We start from the raw sequence: 24,636 nt of genomic DNA on the forward strand, positions 1-24,636 counted from the left end.
ATCCTAAACTGATATAGTCCCATTTGCCAGAATTTGGCCCATATCCCTCTAAACCCTTCCTGTTCATGTATCCATCCAGATGCCTTTTAAATGTGTAATTGTACCAGCCTCCACCACTTCCTCTGGCAGCTCATTCCATATGTGCATCGCCCTCTGTGTGAAAATATTGCCCCTTAGGACCCTTTTAAATCTTTCCCCTCTCATCTTAAACCTATGCCCTCTAGTTTTGGAATCCCCTATCCTGGGGTAAAAAAAACTTTTGTCTATTCACCCTATCCATGCCCCTGATGATTTTACAAACCTCGATAAGGTCACCCCTCAGCTTCCGACGTTTCAAGTTCTCCCTATAAAAGCTTCTTCCTATAGCTCTAACCATCCAACCCTGGCAACATCCTTGTAAATCTTTTGTGCACCCTTTCAAGTTTAACAATATCTTTCCTATAGCAGGGAGACCAGAATTGCATGCAGTATCCTAAAACTGGCCAAACCAATGTCCTGTATAGCTGCAACATGACATTTCAACACTTATATTCAATGTAAAAATAAAGATTGCTGGAATTGCTCAGCAGGTCTGGCAGCATCTGTGGGGACATAGCAGAGATAATGTTTCGAGTCCAGTGACCCTTCCTCAGAACTCTGATTTCTCTTCACAGATGCTGCCAGACCTACTGTCCTTTTCCAGCAATTTGTTTTTGCTCCTGATTTGCAGCATCCACAGTGCTTTTGGTTCTTTTATTCAATGCCCTGACCACTGAAGGCGAATGTGCCAAATGCCTACGTCACCACCATGTCTAACTTGTGGCTCCACTTTCAGGGAACTATGTATCTGTACCCTAGGTCTCTTTGTTTGGCAACATTCCCACGGGCTCAACCATTAACTGTATATGCCCTGCCCTGATTTGCCTTGCCAAAATGCAACATCTCACATTTATCTAAATTTAACATTATCTGCTACCGGTCTGCCCATCGGCCGATCTGATCAAGCTCCTGTTTCTACTCTGAAATAACCTTCTTCACTATGTGTGCTGATTATAATCAGCTCAGCCAGGTGGACCTCATAGAATATGAGTTCCCTGATTGGGGCTGTTAATCTGGTCCGATCAGAGAGCCCTGGCTGATAAATATAAACAGAAATGTCAGAGGTTCTGTTCAATCTGAAAGCCGGCTCCCAGGGAGCTGGATCAATGTCAAGGACCCTCCACATGTAAATACAGGGTAATGGGATACCAGCCTCTGTGGAGTTATTTCAGTGGCAATGAGAGAAAAGCACACTCTTGAAGAAGTTTGTTCACAACAGTCGTCTTTGAGTTGGAGTAAGCATTTCTGGCATCGTGTCATTATTTGGGAAGCTTGGCTCATTCGAACCTGTCATCAAAGACTGGGACCAGTACGTGGAAAGAATGCATTTTTTTTTTCTGGACAAATGACATCGTGGCAGATGAAAAGCAATGAGTAATTCTCCTGACTGCTTATGTACCTGTAGCTTTATCAGTTATTAGAAGCCTAGCTTTCCCGGAAGCACCAGACACTAAAACGTTTGAAGAGTTGATGGATTTACTTAAGGACTATTATGACTCCAGGCCTCCTCGAATTCTGAGGTCCTGGTTTTACTCGGCAATTTGAGAACCAGATGGTTCCATATCGGGATTTTTGGCTAGGTTAAGACTATTGGCAGAGGCATGTGACTTTGGTTTAACCCTTAATGAGATGCTGTAAGACTGTTTGGTCTGTGGGATTAATGAGGTAGCCATGCAAAAGTGCTTAAAGGAGTTGCAGTGTATTCTGATGAAAGTGGATACCCTCGCCAGTCTGACTGGCCTTGGGGAATGCCACTTGAGGAAAGATAATTGCGCAGCCGCAATCAGCGCAACATCCTTGAATAGAGGGCTCTCGGACAACCCACAGAAAAGCCCCAAAACAAAGTCAAGCCTCAGCCAAACGGTTAAAATTTTCTTCAGGAACAGTTAACTTGCTTAGCAATACCCAAATAAGAATGAATCAAAATAAACATCTAGTTAAATGGTCACCTGGTTCTAATAGAGGTTGATACTGGGGTGGTCCTTTCTGTAATTGCAGAATCAGTCTTTAACAAAATTTTCTCTGAATTCCAACCCTTAAGTTTGCACAAGACCTTGGCTAGACTGAGAACCTATATGGGGATCCTTTACAGATTAAGGGTATGACCTTGGTTCCGGTCTCTTATGAGAAGCTGCTGGTTCAGTTACCTCTGATTGTAGTAAAAGGCTTGGGCCCAGGCTTGATGGGGAAAAGAGAAAAATTTATACGATCTGAAGTGAAACCAGAGTATAGACTGACCTATCCCCTCCCTAACTCCCCACCTACACTCACCTTTACTGGCCTCATTCCCGCCTCTTCGACCTGTTTGTTTCCTCTCCACCTATCCTCTCCTCTATCCATCTTCTATCCGCCTCCCACTCTCTCCCTATTTATTTCAGAACCCCCTTCCCCTCCCCCTTTTCTGATGAAGGGTCTAGGCCCAAAACGTCAGCCTTTCTGCTCCTATGATGCTGCTTGGCCTGCTGTGTTCATCCAGCCCTGCACCTTGTTGTCTCGGATTCACCAGCATCTGCAGTTCCTACTATCTTTGATGGGGAAAAATTGGCTAGGAAAGATTCACCTAGATTGGCACAACATTTTTTGACTAGGAAATAGCTGCCTGAGTGAAATCCTAATTAAATACCCAGACACTTTTCAGGAAGGTCTACAGACTATCAAAGGAGCCAAGGCCACCTTGCATGTTGAGCCGGAAGCAATTCCACGATTCTGCAAGGCCTGCCCAGTGCCAATTGCCTTATGGTCACAGGTGGAGGCAGAAATCAAAAGGGTGGAAAGCGAAGGAATCAGCAAATGAGTCCAGTTTGTGGAATGAGTAGCACTGGTCGTACCGAATGTGAAGCCCGATGGGTCAGTTTGCCTTTGTGGGGATTTTAAACAAACAGTAAACTGCTTCTCACAGCTGGATAAATTCCCAATCCCTCACACAGAGGACTTATATGCAAAACTGGCAGAGGATTTGTCCTTCATGAAGCTGGACATGAGCCATGTTTACTTGCAATTGCAGTGAGATGAAGATTCCCAGAAGTATGCTACAATTAATATCCATAAGGGTTTGTACCAATATATGAGACTGCCCATTTGGGGTATCCTCAGCCTGTGCAATTTTTCAGCAGATAATGGAAAACACTTTACAAGATGTACCCCAGATCACCATTTATCTTGATGACATGCTAAAAACAGGGAAGACAAATAAGGAACACTTAAAAAAAACTTGTACATAGTCCTTCAATTTTTCTCCCAGGTGGGTGTACACCTTAGAAGGGAAAAACATGTGTTCCAGGCACCCCAACTGACCTACGTGGGCTACAGAGTTGACAAGACTGGGTTACATTGTTGGAAAATAAGTGTGGGCGATCAAAAGTGCCCCGGCTCCCATGTTAGTACGGAGCTTTGGTCTTTCCTTGGTGTGGTGAACTATTATGAAAAGTTCATTAATAACCTGGCCTCCATTCTGGCACCTTTGCGTCAACTCTTAAAAAAGCATCAGTCTTGAAAATGGTCACATAGCCAAGCCATAGCCTTCAGGGAAGTGAAGAAACAATCATCGTTGTCTAAGGTGTTGGCACACTATGATCCCAAGCCAGATCTGGTATTGACAAGTGATGCCTCCTCGTTCGGTGTCAGGGTAGTATTAGCTCATTGATGGCCCAATGGAGAGCAACGCCCAATAGCGTATGCATCCAGGCCTTTGGCTAATGCAGAGTGTAGATATGCCCAGGTACAGAAAGAAGGTTTGGCAGTCATGTTTGGAGTCAATAAGTTCCCCCATTAGCTTTACAGGCATAAATTTGTAATAATATTGGACTGCAAACCCCTGCTAGGTCTACTTTAAAGAGGAGGAAACCAAAGGGACATCACACCCAGAACTAAAACCTTTCTGGACCCGGAGAAACCAGATCACAGTAGAGGATGACACATTATTATGGGGAGCAAGGGTGATTATCCTGAGCAAAGGTCACCACCAGATACTGACTGAAGTCCACCAGGGTCAGGGGTCCACCAGGGGTTTCCAAAATAAAGATGCTGTGGAGAAGTTATGTCTGGTGGCCAGGATTGGGTACAGACATAGCTGCGTTGGTGAGGCAGTGCCCAGAGTGCCAACAAGGGCAAAAATTGCTGCCAGCAGTTTCCCCACATTTGTGCATGCATGTTGTTTTCCCTTTACTTTGATGAAGTTTTGACCTAATGCATCTCTTCAGCAATACTCCAGTTCTGTATGACTGAAAGACAATCCAGTTATCTTTTTTGCCTTTCAGGTGATGTGTCAGAATATGGGGAGAGAGGGTGGAAAAGGGAAAGAAAATGAATGTGAGATGCAGTTAGGGTAACACATTCCCAAGAGGGGGAAGCATGTCCAATTATAACTGGATTGTTTTCGGGGCAGATATCATTTTAAGTAATTTTTGTTTAACATTCCTATTTAGCAATAATAATGAGGTTGTGGCTTTGCTCCTGTGAGGGGGTCGGTTTAGCACAGCTGGTACATAAAGCAGTGTGACGCTAACAGTGTGGGTTCCATTCCCACAAAAGCTAAGCTTGCTATGAAGGACTCTCCTTCTCATCCTCTCCCCTTGTCTGAGGAATGATGATCCTCAGGTTAAATCACCACCAGTCATCTCTGTCTATTGAGAGAGCAGCCTTATGTTTTGATAAGATTGTGGCAACTACGCTATGCTATGATCCTGTGAGTGCAGCAAATAACTTTGTACAACACAAATGCCTTGTAATGTTCCTTATTAACAAAATAACATTTAAAATGATAATGTAAATAATTTGCCAGGATTTGAAACTTGAATGTCAAGCTCAATGAAAATGTCCATTTGAATTTCCCCTAAAGGGTATTTTATTTTAAGGATTATCTTTGTCAAGGAGGAGGTTATCACCAGATCCACTCAAATATGCTCCTTGTTAAAGCATAGAATCCTTGCAGTATAGATACAGGCCATTCAGCTCATCAAGGCTGTACTGCCCCTCTGAAGGGCACCCACCCATCCCCATATTAACCACGGCTAGTCCACCTAACCTATACATCCCTAGACACTATAGGCAATTTAGCATGGCCAAACCACCTAACCTGTACATCTTTGGACTGTGGGAAGAAGCCCACACAGACACAGGGAGAATGTGCAAACTCCACACAGACAGTTGCCCTGAAGGTGGAATCAAACCCAGGTCCCTGGTGCTGTGAGGCAGCAGTGCTAACCACTGAGTCACTGTGTTGCCCCTGAATAGTACAGACATTAATGATAACTGTTAGATAATTGTCATGTTTTATTTACGTTTTAATTTAAAAATTTTAAAGCAAGTGGTAACATTGCCTTCAGTAAGGAACCAGTGAAGGCCTGTCACCTATTTTGTTGAGTTGAAACAGGTGCAGTGCAAGGACATTTTCTTTCTGTCTGTAAAGACCCTGTGTATTAAGGTACATAGCCTGCAGTTTTCGCAGGTAGGCTACAATGTGGGCTAGACCAGCTCTGCTAAATTGATTGTCAGTGTGACCCAAGATTATTTAGCAAACATCCAATCATGCAATCATTCTAGTGTCTTGTGAGTTTTGCAAGTGTGGGCTGTTTTCTCAAAACTTTGGTGTTGCTTGCAGATTGTCCTGAAGAGTTTAAGATGAAAGGCTTTGACAAAATGTGTCTGTTTCAGTAATGCAAAAGGTTTAGGTCAGCTGTGAACAAGCTGTTTCTGGTGCAGACCTTGTGGGTGATTCTCTCTCTCTACATTGTGAAAAACTTCTTAATCAGACTCAAAATCAGTCCATGCAACACAAACTAAATCAAAGAAAAATGCAGTGGGCTGCAGGACTGAACTAAACAATACCCCAGATTGATGCTCCAATATAGCAGTAAAAAGATATTGTGTTTTCACAAATTTGTTTTAGGGTAAATAATTCTGATACATAGGTGTAAAAAAATACTTTGAGCATTCTGATGGCTTCATGGCTACCTCCAATGTACTATCTAATACTTTACAGAATGTAAATGTTTTAAGCTTGATCACTACACTCTGTTAAGAACGCTGATGTAATTGTCCAGAATATCTCCTAGATTGGAGATACAGAAAATCAGGAATGATCAATTCCCTTTATCGAGTGCTCTGTTGCTCATGTGCACAGAATGATGTGAACAGAATGTTTTTGATAAGAGCAGAATTAGTGTTGACCCTCATGGGTTGAACAGTCAGGCATAATCAACTATCACTGTGTACCTTTCATACAATTTCAGGTCACTTCGATTAAAGTCCATGTCACAACTCACCAGGCTGCAACTCAAGCCCCACTATTCCTAGTGTCACCACAAAAGTTCAAAGTTTTGTAAAGTGTGCAGAGATTCCCCGATTTAACTGCCTTTTAGACTCAAGTTGATAGAAAGCATGGACTGGGTGTCTGTCCTTAACATTAATTACTTTGATTACAAATACTTAGATTCTAGGTACATGTAAACAATTATGAGCCATTGTCATTTAACTCTACTAGTTAAAAACTAATCCATTTATAAACACACTCTCTCACATGCGCACACACGTGCGCGCACACACAGGAAAACAACAGGGGTGTTGTAGATAGAGGGAAAACTGGGAAAGCAGCTCAATTGTCTCTGTTTGCTACATCTGCAGAAATGGTTCTTGTGCTGTTCAAAACACTGCTTCTTGGTCTTATTTTATCTTACCACATCTACATAACACACTTTAACTATGGCAGCTGTGTAAACAGTGTTTACCATGAGTGCCAGGTTACATGCTTTGAAAAGCATACAGCCATCCTTGGTTTAGAAACCAAACATCAAGAGGACATAGACATTCTTTTGCCCCTCACAGAGACAGAGGCCAGAACTTTTTTAATATTGGGGCAGATCACAGAATCCCTACAGCATGGAAGCAGGCCATTCAGCCCATAAAAAAACCCTCTGAAGACTATTCCACATCCCTACCCTAACCTTGTATTTCCCATGGCTTAGTAGTCAGCCAAGATAAATATACCAAAGAGGTACATAAAATATTTTTTAGATAGAAACAGTATTCATTAAGTTAATACCAATATAAAAGCATGAATGAAAATACTAATTAACAAATTTTAAAATGTTACATCAACTTTGTTACATCAAATCATTAAGGAAGACTTCTAAAGGTGCAGTGTGTGGGTTTGCAGAGATTGAACAGTGAAATAAAACATTAGCCTCGGTTAAGTGCTGCTTTTAATCTTTGATATGTTATAAATAACTGGCTCATAATCCAGCAAAATACTGAGAGGGAAGGAATACATGGTGAGCAAAAATCAGGTTTTACCTTCTTTGTTAACAATCATATTTCACTTGTGCATTGCTTTTTCCAAATGTTTAATCACTCTTAATGTAAATACATAAGCCTAGGGGATTTCTGTGAAATCCTCTTCTACAACCAATAGCTACTCAGAAGCATTAACAGAGCATCTATTATCTACTCAACTTAAGCATCTAAATCCAAAACCAAACGTCTAGTTTTGCGTAAGCCAGGTGCTTGGCTTTCAGATATTTAAGTATTTGTACTTTTTTTAAAGAAAGGGGAAAGGTCTGCACAAATGTCAACTGGGGTAATTCAAAAAGATGGCTCAACATCACCTTTTCAATAGCAATTTGCACTCATTAATAAATGCTGGCATCACAGCTCCCATCACAGGAAAACAGGCTTTTTAAAAAATCTGGAAGTGCTACAGAAACTCAGCAGGTCTGGCACCAATTTTGGAAAGAGAAACAGATTTAACAGAGTTTCTCTCTCCACAGATACTGCCAGACCTACTGAGCTTTTCTATCACTTTTGGATTTTGTTTTGGATCTTCAGCATCTGCAGAAGTTTGCTTTTACTATGATAGATAAGAAGTCTTTATTTCTCACTACTTGATTCATATTCCTGAATACATATTGAATTATCTTTTATTTCAATTAGCAAAAGCACATTCCTTTATGAGAAAATTTGATGCTACCAAATATCAGTAAAGAAGATAATGATAGTGGATTAGATAAAATAGAAATTGAGGAAATATTTAGAAACTTGGTACTGCTGAAAGTAGAGAAGTCATCTGGTCCAGATAAGATACATCTTACCATTTTAATAAGGGAAATAAGGTTGGAGAATAATAGTGAGTTCAGAGGGTCTGACCATGACATTTGTTGCAAAAGTCATAAGCCTGTTCAAAATAAGGGAGAAGAGTGTTACATAATAATTGCAGGTCCAATATTGGGAAACATTTAGAGAAATGAGTCTGATTTTAATTTGGTCCAAGTGGACGGGTTTAGAATGAGTTAGAATCTCACCCAATAATCTGAGACTGTTAATTTGAATTTCGAAAAGTATGGGTTAATAAATGAAAATCAGCACAAATTTGTTAAGGGCAAATTAAATTGGAAAGTGTGCAGAATAGATTTACAAGGATGGTACCAGGACTGGAGATTTTGAGTTATAAGGAGGGGCTGGATAGGCTGAGACTTTTTTCACTGGACTGCAGGAGGTTGAGGGGTGATCTTATAGAGGTTTATAAAATCATGAGGGGCATAGATAAGGTGAATAGCAAAGGTGTTTTCCCTATGTTGGAGGAGTTTAAATTTAAGGGGTATATTATCAAGGTTGGAGAAGAAAGATTTAAAAGGGATCTGAGGGGCAACTTTTTCACACAGAGGGTGGTTTATATGTGGAATGAATTGCCAGAGGAAGTGGTAGATGCAGATACAGTTACAACATTTAAAACATTTTTGGACAGGTACATAAATAGGAAAGATTTAGAGGAATATGGGCCAAACACAGGCAAATGAGACTAGTTTAGTTTGCAAAACTTGGTCGGCATGGGTGAGTTGGACTGAAGGATCTATTTCCGTGCTGTATGACTCTATGATGACAAGTTCCATTGGACAGGGTTGATGAGAGTAGTACAGTTAATGGTACATATGGACTTTTAAAAGACTATTGCTATATTATCTGAGGAAACTAAAGCCAGCACGGATACAAAACTGTCTACAAGACAAAAAGCCTAGACTAATGACCAAATGTTGTTTCAGACTGGATACAGGTACACAGTAGTGTTACTCAAAGTTGCTAATAGGAAGAACAATTGTTGTCTGCTCTGGGTCGATCCTTGAGTATGCGCTCAGGAAAGAGATTTATTGAAGTGTCCACAGGTGTATCTTTGTCACTGGGCTGGCTGCCAATACAAAAACGGCTGGATCCACAAATCCTCTCTGCACTCAACACTAATTACCTTTACATTCTGACTGGCTCCTTACCTTTTGATGTTTGTTAAGTTGGAGTCAATTTTAATGGAAGTTTCAGAAACTGCAGCTTTTTGGTTTGAACACACTTTCAGATTTTAGTTAGTGTTCAATGTACAGGTTTAATTATTTTCATCTCTAAGGGTCGGCTAGGTTGGGTGAGGTGGAGAAAGATTGCCTGGGGAGGAGGAAGAGATTTGGGGAGGCAGGGGTGGGAAAAGAGCGAGGGGTCTTCTTCTTCCTCCCCTCCCCTCTACACACGCAATCGCTCCCCCAGACCCTCTCCTTCTCGTGGGCCTGGAAATCAAACAGGACCAGAGGGAATAGAACAGACAGGGCGCTGGGTTAGTGAGGTGACAGACCTGGGATGAGAGGGGTTGTGACATGGAAGTGAATGGATGGTGGGGGAGTGAAAGAGAGAGAATAGTGGGTAGTTGGAAGGAAGGGTTTTAACTGATCTCTTTCCTTTCTCATACCTCCTAACCCTAAGTATTATGCCTCACTCCCTCCACTGTGGAACCCTTTAGCAATTGGTCTGTCCCCTCCCCTTTCAAGCTTGCGCCTATTCTGTGCACATGTGCGTTGTGGACTTTAAAACATGATGCCACTATACAAGGCCTGGAACCGCACGCCTCTGTGTTATCATTTGAATGCATTTGCACAGTCACCTTAAAGTTCCAGTGTCGATAATCACCAAAATCAGATTCAAGTTTGGGAATTGGTTATAGGAAGCTTTCTTAATACATGTCTTTGGAATTCAGAATGACCAGATTAGCTATGAACTCATTGAATGGTACAGCAGTCTTGATGGGCTGAATGACCTACTCTGCCTCTATGTCTCATGGTTGTTGTTTTGTTAATTCACTTGTAGGACAAAGGCATCGCTGTCTGGGCCAGCTTTTGTTGTCCAAAGCTAGTTGCCCTTGAGAAGGTGGTAGTGAGCTGCCTTCTTGAAGCACTGCAGTCCACAATGATCTTATATTGGGCTACGGGGAAAGACTAAATGAATGGGACGAATGGTTTAGCTGTAATGAAGATCTGGCACTGTCATGATGGAGCAAGTGGTCTTCATTTGCACTTTATCATTCTATTGGTTCTCAGTGGAAGTGGACAATACAGGTTGAAGAATTGGATCACTGCATAAAAGTTGACTACTGTATATGGCTTGGAGCATTGATCTGGGAGCTGTCAACATAGATTTTTGAGGCAAAAATCAGAACCAGGGGAAGAGATTCAGTTGAATCATTTTTATCAGTCAACAAATTAGTGGGGCTGACCTGAATAACAAAGAAAATATCCTGTTCTAGCACCAATCCCTCGACAGGTGCAGGCTGTCGTGGTCTGTGAGTACAGATTATCTTGTTGGTGTTAATAGTTAACTGTCTCTAATTGCTCATGCTTCGTCACTCTACTCACCTTCCCAGCCAGCTCTCTGTTGGAACTCTGCTCCCTTTTATCTATTAACAAATTATCAATGAACAAATCTTTATCTCCCCAGTCACATAATTCCCAACGCTGCTCACTTCACACCCGAACCGACCAAGCCTGGGATTTAAAAACAGCGCTTCCTTTACGTTGTGTTGAGGGGGTGGCTACGCAGTAATACAGAACATGCTGCACACAGGCTCGGCGCAACTCAATGTTTCCTTCAAGATGTTTGTGCGCCAAGGCATCTCAGCGATCTTGAAAAGATTGTGCGACAAACTTAAAAAAGAAAAATCAGAGGAAAGATAGTGATCTTGGCGTAATGGTAATGTCAGTGAACTAATAATCTAGAACCCCATGGTCTGTGGACATGGGTTTGAATCAATCCGTGTAAGATTGTGAAATCTGAATTCGATTTAGGAAAAAAACCTGGAACAAACATGTTTGGCCTGATGGTGACCACATAAGATTTGTCGATTGCTGTAAAAACACACGTGATTCACTCATGTACTTCAGGGGAGGAAATTTGCCATGCTTACCTGGTCTGGCAAACATGTGACCTGAGACTTACAAAAATATGGTTGACACTCGGGCAATTAGGGATGGTCAAATAAATGCTGGTCTGGCCAGCAATGACACATCCTATGAACATATTTTTTTAAAAGTCCAGATGAACATTGAATCTCATCTGTTTTATATTTTATCCCTACTTCCCCTTCCTATCTATTTCTCTAGTCATTGTTTGCTTTCAAAACTGAAGTTAAAACAATATCAAGTTAGAATAATGTTGTATCTAAGATGGTGTTATGCTGTAATATTGCAAACTTTCCACTCCTTCCAGTGCACATGACAATTAAGCTAATTCTAATTCTAATGAAAGAAATGTCATGTTCTCGGTTCTTTCCATTTGTGTTGTCCCTTACTTTTACTCAATAACCTTGTACTATGCAGGGCAGCACGGTGGCTCACAGTGCCAGGGACCTGGGTTCGATTCCACCCTCGGGTGACTGTCTGTGTGGTGTTTGCTCATTCTCCCCGTGCCTGTGTGGGTTTCCTCTGGATGCTCCAGTTTCCTCCCACAGTCCAAAGATGTGCAGGCTAGATGGATTGGCCATGCTAAATTGCCTGTAGTGTTCAGGGATGTGTAGATTAGGTGGGTTACAGGAGGGTGGGTCTGGGTGGGATGCTCTGAGGTTCAGTGTGGACTTGTTGGGCCAAAGGGCCTGTTTCCACACTGTAGGGATTCTATGATTCTAGGAACCATAGACAGCTTAACATTATATTGGTGTTTCCTTTGCAACTAGGAATTACATGCTGAGTTGACAAATGGTATATCTCAACAGGAACACTTTATTGACAATGCTTACATCTCTACAGCCTGTTCTAGAGTGGACCCAAGCTCTGCCCCTCTGGTGACCTGACTAGTTCTCTTAAAGGGGCAGCACCCTCAACTACATACATAACATTTAGGGTAAGTTTACCTAGTGCAAGGTCAGGGTTTTGGAGAAGTGAAGACATCAGCAAGATCGAATGGATGTTTTTAATCACAATTTTGCAGAACATATCATTAAATTTTGTTTTAATATTTAATTGAAATGTATATTTTGGAAAATTGCAATGTGAGTTACTGAGAAAGAAAAGGCATCAAAATATGTTCAGAAGAAACAAAAACTTGCTGAAAAAAAGAGATTTTGTCGAAACTTATCGACTTAAACTTAACAGGAAATTTCACAAGGGGAAAATAATGGTTATGTTACATGGAAGAAGACAGCTAATGGGTTGATTCTGACTGCGAGGCATTGCCATGGAGAATACAACTATTCATGATGATTGGCAGTTAACAGCCAGGTGTTGTTAAAATTTAAACCAGGCAGATTGACTCTAATTAGTCACTACAATGGTCTGAGAAATAAAGTTGTGAATTGTCATTACCTGATAAACTCAACTTACTGATGGCAGAAAGGTAGGGTGAGGAATATGAGTCTAAAATATTTGCATTTAATAGAAATATTCACAGATACCCCATAACAAAGTCTCAGGAACATTAACTTTCTATAAATATCCAAAAGAATAATGTTAATAACTCATGGAATTTTATTTTCACGTAGGACTATTTATGCCATCAAATAACTATTTTCAATTCTTAATTTGCCTTCAGTTGGTCACCATGACCCCTCTTCCTTTATACTAATAAAAGGCAAGATTGGGAAGGGTGTAACATAAATGGCCAATTTGATGGTGCCCAACATACATCATTGCCAACAGTTAATATTATCCCTACCAATGTGTTTCTCCACAGTTTTTCCATTTGTGGCTAAAGTGTTTTCATTGGTAAGATTAAAGGCACCCAGGCCATATGGCCCATGTTGACTTTACGCTCACAATCTTACACACTAATTATACAAGCAGTATGTTGTCCAATTCTATCTTGTATAGAGGGGATTCTGACAGGCAGGATCTACAGGCATTTGGAGAGGCAAGGGTTGATTGGAGGTAGTCAGGATGGCTTTTTGCATGGGAAATCATGTCTCTCAAATTTGATTGAGTTTTTTCAAAGGGTGACTAAGAAAGTAGATGAGGGCAATGCGATAGACATTGTCTATAGTGCACTTTAGCAAGGCCTTTGACAAGGTACCACATGGTAGGTTATTGAGTAAGGTTGAATCTTACGGGATCCAAGAAGAGAGAGCCAATTGGATACAAAATTGACTTGACGGTAGAAGACAGATGGTGGTGGTCGAGGGTTATTTTTCAGACTGGAAGCCTGTAACCAGAGGTGCGCCACAGGGTTCACTGCTGGCTCCACTGTAATTCATCATTTATATAAATGATTTGGACGAGCATTTAGGAGGTATGGTTAGTAAGTTTGTGGATGATACCAAGATTGGTGGTATAGTGGACAGTGAAGAAGGTTATCTGGGAATGCAGCGAATTACTGATTAACTAGGCCAGTAAGCTGAGGAATGACAGATGAAGTTTAATTCAGATAAATGCAAGATGTTGCATTTTGGTAAGGCAAACCAGGGCAGGACTTACAAAGTCGATGGTAGGGCCCTGGGGAATGTTATAGAAAAAAAGAGATCTAGGGGTAGGGGTTCATAGCTCCTTGAAAATGGAGTCACAGGTTGACAGGGTGGCGAAGAGGCTTTTGGCGTGCTTGCTTTCATTGACCAGAGCATTGACTATAGGAGATGCAATGTCTTGTTGCCGCTGTACAAGACGTTGGTGAGGCCACATTTGGAGTACTATGTGCTGTTCTCATTACACTACTACAGAGTGCAGAAAAAATACTATTAACCAAAAAGAGGGCAGCAAAGATTCACTAGGATGCTACCTGGGCTGGAAGGTTTGAGTTATAAGGAAAGGTTGGATAGGCTGGGACTTTTTTCCCTGGAGTATAGGAGACTGAGGGGTGACCTTATAGGGGTCTATAAAATCACGAGAGGTATAGAGAAAATAAATAGTGGGCAGCGTTTCCCCATGGTAGAGGAGTCTAAAACGAGAGGGCATAGATTTAAAGTGAGAGGGGAGAGATATAAAAGGGTCCAGAGGTGCAACTTTTTCATCGAGGGTGGAGAGTGTCTGGAACAGTCTGCCAGAATTAGTGGTGCAAACGAGTACAATTTTGTCATTTTAGAAACATTTAGTCAGGCGCATGGATGGGATAGGTATGGAAGGATATGGACTGAACACAGGCAAATGGGACTAGATTAATTGTGAAAACCGGGTGGAATGGGCAAGTTGGGCTGAAGGGCCTGTTTTCATGCTGTTGACCTCTACAACTCTATGTCTGGTGGCCATTACATGGAACTGTACTGCAGGAGATGTGGAAATGCCTGGAGCACCTGAACCTTGCTGCTAGCACCAGCCAGAAGCTGGTCTTCACATTCTGCCTCTCCAACAATATGACGGGGCAAACTGTACAGAATGGGAAGTTGGCTCTCCCCTTCATCAGGGGGGACCTGGAGGAGCAGGTGGCCGGGTGTATGGCAACAGTGGTTACCCTTTGTTTGTTATTTTTACAGACAGAACCTAAATGCTGGGCAAAGTGGTCAGCAAGTAACTGTAAAAATGCCCCTGAGCTTGTCACTTCAACACACTGCTGTGTTCTCCGGCCAACATTCTATCTCCAGTTTGCTACAATGCACCAGTGAGGCTCAGTCAAGCTGAAACAACAGCATCTCATTTCGCACTTGGGGAACATGCAGCCTCTAGGACTCCATATCGACTTCAATAATTTTAGGGCCTGAACATCTTAATCCAGGTCCATCACTTACCCCCACACCCTATAATAACATGGGCTGCTTTCAGCACAGCCAACCCATTTTCACCTGCTTATGGTTACCATTGTCAGCTTTTCTTCCTCCCTAGCGTACTTTCATCCATCCCTTTGTCTGCCTACCTTACTTTCCTCTCTCTGGGCCCTGGCTCCAACTATCCACTTACTCCTTTCCCCCACCACATCATCAGCATATATATCAACCTTTTTCCTAGTTCTTGAGAAGGGTCACTGCATTCAAAACATTAACTCTGTTTCTCTCTGTACTGATGCTGCTAGACCTGCTGAGTCTCTCCAGCAATTCCCGTGTTCTGCACCTGCAATTCTTTGTTTTATTTCAGCATTCGATAGGTCTCTTTTTGTTTATTCACTCGTGGGAATGTGGGCATCACTGGATGGCCAACATTTACTGCCCGTCCCTAGCTGCTTTTGACCTATTTAGCTTGCTAGGCCATTCCACATGGCAGTTGAGAGTCAACCACATTTCTATGGCTCGGGAGACAGATATGAACCCGACCAGGTGAAGATGACAGATATCCTTCTCTGAAGGACATTAGTGAGCCAGATGTGCTTTCCTGGCAATCGTTTTGTGGTCATCAGGAAGTTCTTAATTATTTTTTGTTGAATATAAATTCTACCATCTGCCATGGTGGGATTCGAACCCAGGTTCCCCCAGTACAATAGCTGAGTTTCCGGAGTAATAGTCTCGTGATTATACTACTAGGCCATCGCCTTCAACTTGGGTCTGTTGGGCCCTTTGGAAATAAACTTCACTTTTAGTTCCATCCAGGTGAAGTAAAATTTTTTCCAAAGGACTGAAAGGGTTATGGTGAATCCAAAAAACTGGAAATATAATTTATCTGAAAAACAGTTGGTCCCAAGATTTTCGGATACAGGATTCCTGACCCATGCTAAAATCTCTTCTTAAATAAGGTCAGACGTCGCACAACACCAGGTTATAGTCCAACAGGTTTATCTGAAATCACAAGCTTTCAAAATTCGAAACCTGTTGGACTAGAATCTGGTGTCATGTGACTTCTGACCTCATCAACCCAATCCAACATCGGCACCTCCACATCATCTTAAACAGGCTTAAGTGAGGATACCCTGAGAGGTAGAGAGTTTTGAGATCAACGGACACAAAATTCCTTCTAATCACGCTATAAAGACAACACGTTTTACTCCAATTAGTTTAATATTATATTCACAGAACTGCTTTTGCATTTCATGTCACAGCTGTCTGTTTAGCTAACATTAATGGTTTACTCAAATGTTTTGAGAGGCAGTGAACTCACAAGCAACATTATTCAATCATGTGAGGATGTAAAATGACATGGCTGACCTCAAACACGATGATGAAAGCCAAACGTGCAGCTAGAACATGCCAGAACTGTAATGTGAACTCATATCGATTGCGATCCCATGGTGGAGCTCTGTAGTCTCTGTACCTTGAAGCAAAGAAAATGTTAAAAATCAAACATTACCACTCATGATTATCCAATCTGTTTGTTCAGCATATACAAGGGTAATGAGAGGGAGTAATAGAGGGAGATCAATATTAGTGAAGAAATAGTGCTGGGAAAATTGATGGGGTTGAAGGTGGATAAATCCCCAAAGCCTCATAATCTACATCCCAGAGTATTTAAGGAAATGGTTCTGGAAATAATGGATGCATTGGCGGTCATCTTCCTGGTTCTATTGACTCTGGTAGAGTCCCTGCAGATTGGAGGGTTGAAAATGTCACTCCAATATTCAAAAAAGGAGGTAGAGACAAAACAGGGAATTATAGACCAGTGAGCCTAACATCAGTAGTGGGGAAAATTCTCGAATCCATTATCAAGGACTTTATGGTAGGGCATTTAGAAAACAGTGGCAATTTCAAACAGTTAGCGTGGATTTATGAAGGGGAAATCATGCTTGACAAATCTGTTGGGATTCTATGAAGCTGTAACTAGCAGAGTTGACAAGAGGAAGCCTGTTGATGTGGTATATTTGGACTTCCAGAAAGCGTTTGACAAAGTCCTGCATAAGAGATTATTGTGCAAGATTAAAGTGCATGGGTTTGGGGGAAGTGTATTCAGATGGATAGAAAACTTGTTGGCAGAGAGGAAACAGAGATTAGGAATTAATAGGTCCTTTTCAAATTGGCAGGCAGTAACTAATGGGGTACCACAGGGATCGGTGCTGGGACACCTACTGTTCACAATACATATTAATGATTTGGATGAGGGAAAAAAATGTAACATATCCAAGTTTGCAGATAATACCAAGTTAGGTGGAAGGGTGAACTGTGACGAGGATGCAGAGATCTTTCAGCGTGATCTGGACAGGTTGGGTGAATGGACAAATCGATGGCAGATGCAGTATAATTTGGATAAATGTGAGGTTATTCACTTTGGAAGCAAAAACAAGAAGGCAGACTGCTACCTGGAAGGCTGTAAATTGGGAGAGGGGAGTATGCAGCGGGACCTGGGTGTCCTTGTGCATCAGTTGCTGAAGGGAAGTGTGTAGGTACAGCAGGTGGTAAAGAAGGTAAATGGTATGTTGGCCTTCGTTGCAAGAGGTTTTGAGTACAGGAGCAGGGATGTGTTGTTGCAGTTGTATAGGGTCTTGGTGAGACCACACCTGGAATATTGTGTGCAATTTTGGTTTCCTTTTCTGAGGAAGGATGCTCTTACTCTTGAGGGAGTGCAGTGAAGGGTCACCAGGCTGATTCCAGGGATGGCGGGTCTGATATATGAGGAGAGATTGACTAGGTTAGGATTGTTTTCACTAGAGTTCAGACAAATTGGGGGGGGGGGGGGGGAGGTGGAATCTCATACAGACATTAAAAATTCTAACAGGACTGGAAAGGGCAGATGCAAGGAGGATGTTCCCGATGGTGGGTGTGTCCAGAACCAGGGGTCACAGTATGAGGATTTGGGGTAGACCATTTAGGATGGAGATGGGGAGATATTTCTTCACCCAAAGAGTGGTGAGCCTGTGGAATTCATTGGCACAGGAAGTAGTTGATGCTAAAACATTGAACGTATTCAAGAGACAGCTAGATATAGCACTTGGGGCAAATGGATGAAAGGTTATGGGGAGAAAGCAGGGTTAGGCTATTGAGTTGGACGATCAGCCGTGATCGTGAAGAATGGTGGAGCAGGATTGAAGGGTCGAATGGCCTCCTCTGCTCCTGCTCATTTCTTCTATGTTTTTATGTTAATATCTTTTACTTTGGATTCAGGAATGCCTTTATTGGCTCCTGTGTTCAAATCCTGATTTACCCCTGATTATAGATTGCTCAGCCTGTGCTTTTTTTAAAGTTAGGTTTCTGATCCTATTGATAGATAAGAAAATGGAACATCAGTGTAATTATGTAAGGATAGCTTGGACTTTGCTGCTGCAATGATGGTAAATCTGTCAGTATATACTGTCATTTCAATCACTAAATTGACACTTTATTCCTGGCATAAAATCCAGTTAAATGTTAAGTGATGCCCCATTTATTATGGGCGGTGACTTCAACCAGGTCAACCTCAAGAGAGCGCTGCCAAAGTACCACCAACACATCTCCTGCCCCACCAGGGGACTGAACATCCTGGACCACTGCTACATAACCATCAAAGACACCTACTGCTCCATTCCCTGTCCACACTTCGGAAAATCAGGTTGTTACGCTGTGTTCCAGCTTAGAAGCAGAAGCTGAAGTGGGAGGATCCTTCATGGAAAGAAATACAATGCTGGTCCTAGACGAATACGCCACCACCATCAGGGACTTCATTAGAAAATGCATGGAAGACTGTGTACCAAAGAAGTCATTCCAGGTGCTCCCCAACCGTAAACCTTGGATGAACCAGGAATCCCACTTCCTACTGAAGACCAGACGTGCAGCATTCAAGTCAGACCACCCAGGCCAATAGAGGAAATCCAGATATGATCTCTGCAAAGCCCTCAGGGATGCCGAGAGGCAGTACCAGACCATGTTAGAGGCCCAAACCAGCCTTATGGACACCTACTGGTAGCAAGGCCTAAATGACATTACAGGATACAAAATGAAGCAGAGCAAGATTGTGGACAAAGACACAACTCTCCTTGATGCGCTCAATGCTTTCTATGCTCGGTTCGAGCAGAATGCCATTGGTGCGATCTCACTTGTCCCGACAGCCCCGGATGCACCTGTTCCCTCCATCGCTGCTGCAGATGTTAGGTCGGTCTTCCTGGGATTCAACCCAGGGAAAGCATGGGCCCGGTCAGAGTCCCCAGCCGTGCACTTAGATCCAGCTGGCGGAGGTATTCACTGATATCTTCAACCTCTCCTTCCTACAAACCAAAGTCCCTACACTCGTCAAGAAGACCACCATCATTCCAGCACCAAAGAAAGCACATGCAACATGCCTTAATGACCACCGCTTCAAGGCACTGATAATGGCCCACATCTACTTGAGCCTTCCAGCCTGCATCAATCCCCCGCAATTTGCCTACCAATGAAACCGGTTCACAGTGGATGCCATATCCCAGCCCCGCACTCATCCCTGGAACATCTGGACAACAAGGACACCTACGTCCAACTCCTACTCATTGATTACAGCTCCGCCATCCACACCATTATCCCCTCCAGACTAATCTCAAAACTCTAAGTCCTAGGTCACGGCTCTGCCCTCTGCAACTGGAACCTCAGCTTCCTGACCCACAGACTGCAATGAGTGAAGATAGGTAACTGCACCTCCTCCACGATAACGCTTAACATTGGAGCCGAGCAAGGGTACCTTTTCCCTGTAGATCCATGACTGTGTAGCCAAATTCCGAATGAACGCCATCTAAAAGTTTGCTGATGACACCATCATGGTGGGGTGGATAACAAACAATGATGAGTTGGAATATAGAAATGAGCTAGAGGCTTTGGTGACGCAGTGCAATGATAACATCCTCTCCCTCAATGTCGGCAAAACAAAAGAACTGATCATTCCCTTCAGAAAGACAGGAGGAGGACACAACCCCATCTACATCAACGGAGCTGAGGTTGAGAGGGTGGACATTGTGAAGTTCCTAGGAGTGACAATAACCAACGGCTTGTCCTGGACCTGACACATAGATGTGACGGTCATGTAGGCACATCAACGCCTCTTCTTCCTCAGGTGGCTCAGGAAATTTAGCATGTCCATAAGGCCCCAAACCAATTTCTACAGATGCACCATTGAAAGCACACTGTCCAGGTGCATAACTGCTCTGCCCAGGACTGTAAGAAACTACAGAAGGTGGTGTGCACAGCCCAGACCATCACAGAAGCCAACCTCCCATCCATGGACTCCATTTACATGATCTGCTGCCACGGAAATGTGGCCAACATCATCAAAGACTATTGCACCCTGGTAATGACCTCCTGCAACCTCTTCTGTCAGGCAGAAGATACTGAAGATTGAACACATGCACCAACAGGTTGAAGAACAGCTTCTTCCCTGCCATTATTAGCCTGATGAATGGACTCTCTACCTTCAAATGATGTTGATCTTGCTCCCATGCAGTGTAACCTGTATGCCTCACTCTGTCTGAGCGCCCTATAACCTATATGTCCTTGCTTACTATGATCTGCCTGTACTGCTCACACAATGCAGCTTCTCACTGTATTTAGGTACATGTGACTACAATAAATCAAATCAAAGCCTTGTTGATTGAGGTGTAACTTTCAATGCTGCGTTAAATCCACTTTTACTTTTGAAAAGCCACCTTGATCTGAAAATCGTAATTTTATTAATGCAGAATCTCATTCTTTTTGAAGAACAGTTAAGCATTGTATGATTTTGAAAGTAGCCTTTTGGTTGATTGTGTTTCAGCTCCTCCTTTAATTCTATGTATATGTTCCAATTCTATTTTCTCCATCTGAATGTTATGAAGAAATGTGGACTATTTTCCTTGCTTTTCACATCCAGCATTGCTGTCTATGAGAATTCTCCAATCCGATTGGCTGAACTGCCTTCCCAAATTCAAAGCCATTTCGAACAGAATAGGTAAAATCTATACTCTGAAGTCTGGAATACAAGAACACAAGAACTAGGAGCAGGAGTAGGCCGTCTGGCCCTTCGAGCCTGCTCCGCCATTCAATAAGATCATGGCTGATCTATTCGTGGACTCAGATCCACTTACCCGCGTTCTCATCGTATCCCTTAATTCCTTTATTGTTCAAAAAAAATCTACCTTTTTTTTAAAAGCGTTTACTGAAGTAGCGTCAACTACTTCACTGGGCAAGGAATTCCACAGATTAACAACCCTCTGGGTGAAGAAATTCCTTCTCAGTTCAGTCCTAAACCTGCTCCCTCTAATCGAATCTTTGTGATTCGTCCAGGTCGGGGCAAATTGTTCATGAGCACAAAAGACAGGCTATTATGTTAAAATTTCTAGATTTGATGATAGGTGGGAACTGAGAGAACCTCTTTTAGTTCATTCACAGGATGATGGTGTCTCTGACTAGGTCAACATTTATTGCCCAGAGGACATTTGAGAGTCAACTGCATTGCTGTGGGTCTGGAGTCACATGCAGGCCAGACCAGGTAAGGATGGCAGTTTCCTCCCTTTGAAGGACATTAGTGGACCAGATGGGCTTTTCCAACAATCAGCAATGGATTCACGGTCATTATTATACTCTTAATTTATTCAAATTCCACCATGAGCTAGGGTCGGATTCAAACCCAGGTGCCCAGAACATTACCTACATCTCTGGATTAACAGTCCAGCAATAATACAACTAGGCCATTGCCTCCCTGAATGATGTGATCGACAGGAATAAATTTGTCCCATTTCACTGCAAATCAGTCCCTTCTGAACTATCGGCCTAAGACATTCTTTCTGTACCAGTAACTTGTATGGAGAGTACCATCATCGGAGAGTTCAGGGGTGCACTAGATTCAGGCAATGGCACAGTCAAGTGGATACAGTCCTCAAACTGAACCTGTGTGCACAGTTTCACCCCTGAGTGCATCCCTGTTAGATTGGTCAGAGTCCTGGGTTGAGAGGTCTGTGAGGGCTAGTTTTAATTTCATTCAAGACAACAAGGTGTAGAGCTGGATGAACACAGCAGGCCAAGCAGCATCATAGGAGCAGGAAGGCTGACGTTTCGGGCCACACTATTTCAGACTTATGATCTGTGACAGAGGACCAGCAGCAAATCATCGGTGATGGTCAAGAGAGCTAAGTAATTGAGCAATTGCTAAGTGATCCTTCAGTAGCTTGTCACTGATTACATGTTGGGTGCTACTTATTAGCTGCCGCCCCGTTTATTTTTCCAAAGATTGCAAATGTATTGAGGTGTGGGCGGTTTGGGGCTAACACGGCAATCTCCTTTCTTTCTCCGAATTATATTCACCTGCAGTAGCCTTTATCTGCTGTGCCAAAGTCACTCATGTTGAAGAAGGACAAACTGCCATTTACATAGCCTCTCAAGCATCTGCAAGAAAATTTGAAGATGTCAGATATCTGTTTAAAAAAAAAATTACCAATTATACTACACATTAGCCTGCAATCAGTCCACAGGCTTCAAATCCCAGAGGGATTTACTCAGGTCTCAATGTGCTTCTCGATTACCTGGCCAGTTTAATAAACAAGATTGGAATACATATATTTTTGAAATCTTAGACCTTGAAAGATTTATATTAAACCATTAATTTTTACCAACACATGTTTTCCTAATCTGCACCTTTCCTTCTGAAAATAGTGTGGAATATCCTTGCTCCATCTATTTGCTTCTCTGTGACAAATTCAGTTAATATGTGTTACATATTAGGCGAAGACACATTTGTAAGATTGGGAGTATTTCAGACCTCGGGGAAATATATAGCTATATCTGTGCTGAGCAAAGGTTGGATCACATTCATTTCAGAAAAGGTTTGTGCAATATCCATGTTCTTCAAAAAGAAAGAAAATGCAGCAGCTTCACAAGAATGGCTCCACAAATGAGGAACTCCAATTGTGCCAACAGATTGGTGAAGCTGTAACTGTTTTTCTTTGTGAAGAAAGGCCGAGAGAAAACTTGATTGAAAATCATGAAAAGTCTGGCCAGAGTAGATTAGGAGAAACTGACACCATTGCTGGGAGGACTGAGAATCAGAGATCTACGAGGTAACTGGCAGAAGAAACGATGAATCAAAGATTTGTTAAAGCTTGGAAAGAGGCCATTCAGCCCATGTTGTGTCCACCAGCTCTCTGAATGAACAATCACTTCGATCCATTCTCCTGCCTGTTCCCTGTAAACCTGCATGCTCTCTCCTTTCAGGTTGCAATCCAATTCCTTTCTAAATGTTTCCATTGAACCTGTCTCCACCACACTCGTAGTCAGGCAGTGCATTCCAGCTGCTAAACTCTTGTTGCATGTTTTTCTCAGATCACTTCTAACAATGAATTTAAACCTGTTCTTGATCCTCTCACAACTGAGAATGCTTTTGCTCCATCAGAATTTGTCCAGGCTCCACAATCTTTCGAAGGAACACAGTACCAACTATCTGCACAGTTGAAGTTCTTCACCTCTGGAAACAACCTTGTGAATCTTTTCTTTACTCTCCCAATGCCTTGACATCTTACCGAAAGCGTGGTCCTGTCGTGAAGTTAATTCAGAACACCAGAGAACAATCAACATTTTTTAAACACTGTTAAATCTAAAATGTGCTTTTCCTAAAAAAAAGAGAATCACTACTGACAGAAAAAAAACTTCAGTGCTGTCTAGTAAAGTGGGGCCCTTGGAAACTTGCATCTTTAGAAAGTTAGCAAGATTTCAAAGGAAGAGAGAGATGGCAGGAAGAGATAATGAGGAGCTGACTAACTTCTCTTTCTCAATAGTAAGTCAACTCTGGTAGATATTGCTTGTTTTGCTCTTCAAAGAATATCCAAAAAATGGTTAAAAGATTGCTATGCAATCTTTGATCAATACTACCCCTCATCACCCTTTCTTTCCATCACACTTTTATTCCTTTTCAATTTTTCTTGAATAGGTATATTGAATAACCAGCCTTGTGCTTCTCTAAAACCATGTCTCTATTATCATCATAACATCACATTTGCACTGGGCAATCTGCAGCTGCAATTCTCTAATCTTATTCACAGGCAGTTCCTGGGCTGTGAAGGGTTTCATTCTGGAGTCTATTTTGTTTTTATTCATTCGCAGGATGAGCTAGGCCAGCATTTATTGCCCATTCCAGAGGGCAGTTAAGAGTAAACCACATTGTCGTGGATCTGGAATCACATATAGGATACATCAAGTAAAGATGACAGTTACCTTCTCTAAAGGATATTAGTGAACCAAACGGGTTTTTTTCTTGACAATCAACAATGGTTCCATGGTCAACATTAGACTCTTAATTCCAGATTTTTTTATTGAATTCAAATTCCATCATCTGCGATTCGCAAGTCGATTTATACGCAAGTTGGAACACAATGTCTGTATGCTGGGTCTTTAAATTTACAACGCTGTATGGGATTGCATTCGCAAGTGCGGATATTTGTAAATCAAGCCCCTCTGTACCACACTCCCTGCCTTCATATCAATGACCTTCCCTCCATCATCAGGTCAGAAGTAGGAATGTTCACTGATGATTGCACAATGTTCAGCACCATTTACAAATTCTCAGATACTGGGACAGTCCG

General features: G+C 42.2%; 1 long non-coding RNA gene across 1 annotated transcript in view; it reads right to left on the reverse strand.

Annotated features, from left to right (window-relative positions):
• LOC109931698 overlaps positions 1-22,454 on the reverse strand; it is a 29,055-nt gene extending 6,601 nt beyond the window's left edge. Inside the window, exons 1-2 of the long non-coding RNA XR_007263956.1 lie at positions 22,367-22,454; positions 16,367-16,472 (exon numbers count right to left, since the gene is read on the reverse strand). This is a non-coding gene — a long non-coding RNA (uncharacterized LOC109931698). The remainder of the gene's footprint in view (positions 1-16,366; positions 16,473-22,366) is intronic.
• Between the last annotated feature and the right edge of the window lie 2,182 nt (positions 22,455-24,636).

Source organism: Rhincodon typus, chromosome 17 (genome assembly GCF_021869965.1).
Source record: "Rhincodon typus isolate 14 chromosome 17, sRhiTyp1.1, whole genome shotgun sequence".
Taxonomy (NCBI): Eukaryota; Metazoa; Chordata; class Chondrichthyes; order Orectolobiformes; family Rhincodontidae; genus Rhincodon; species Rhincodon typus.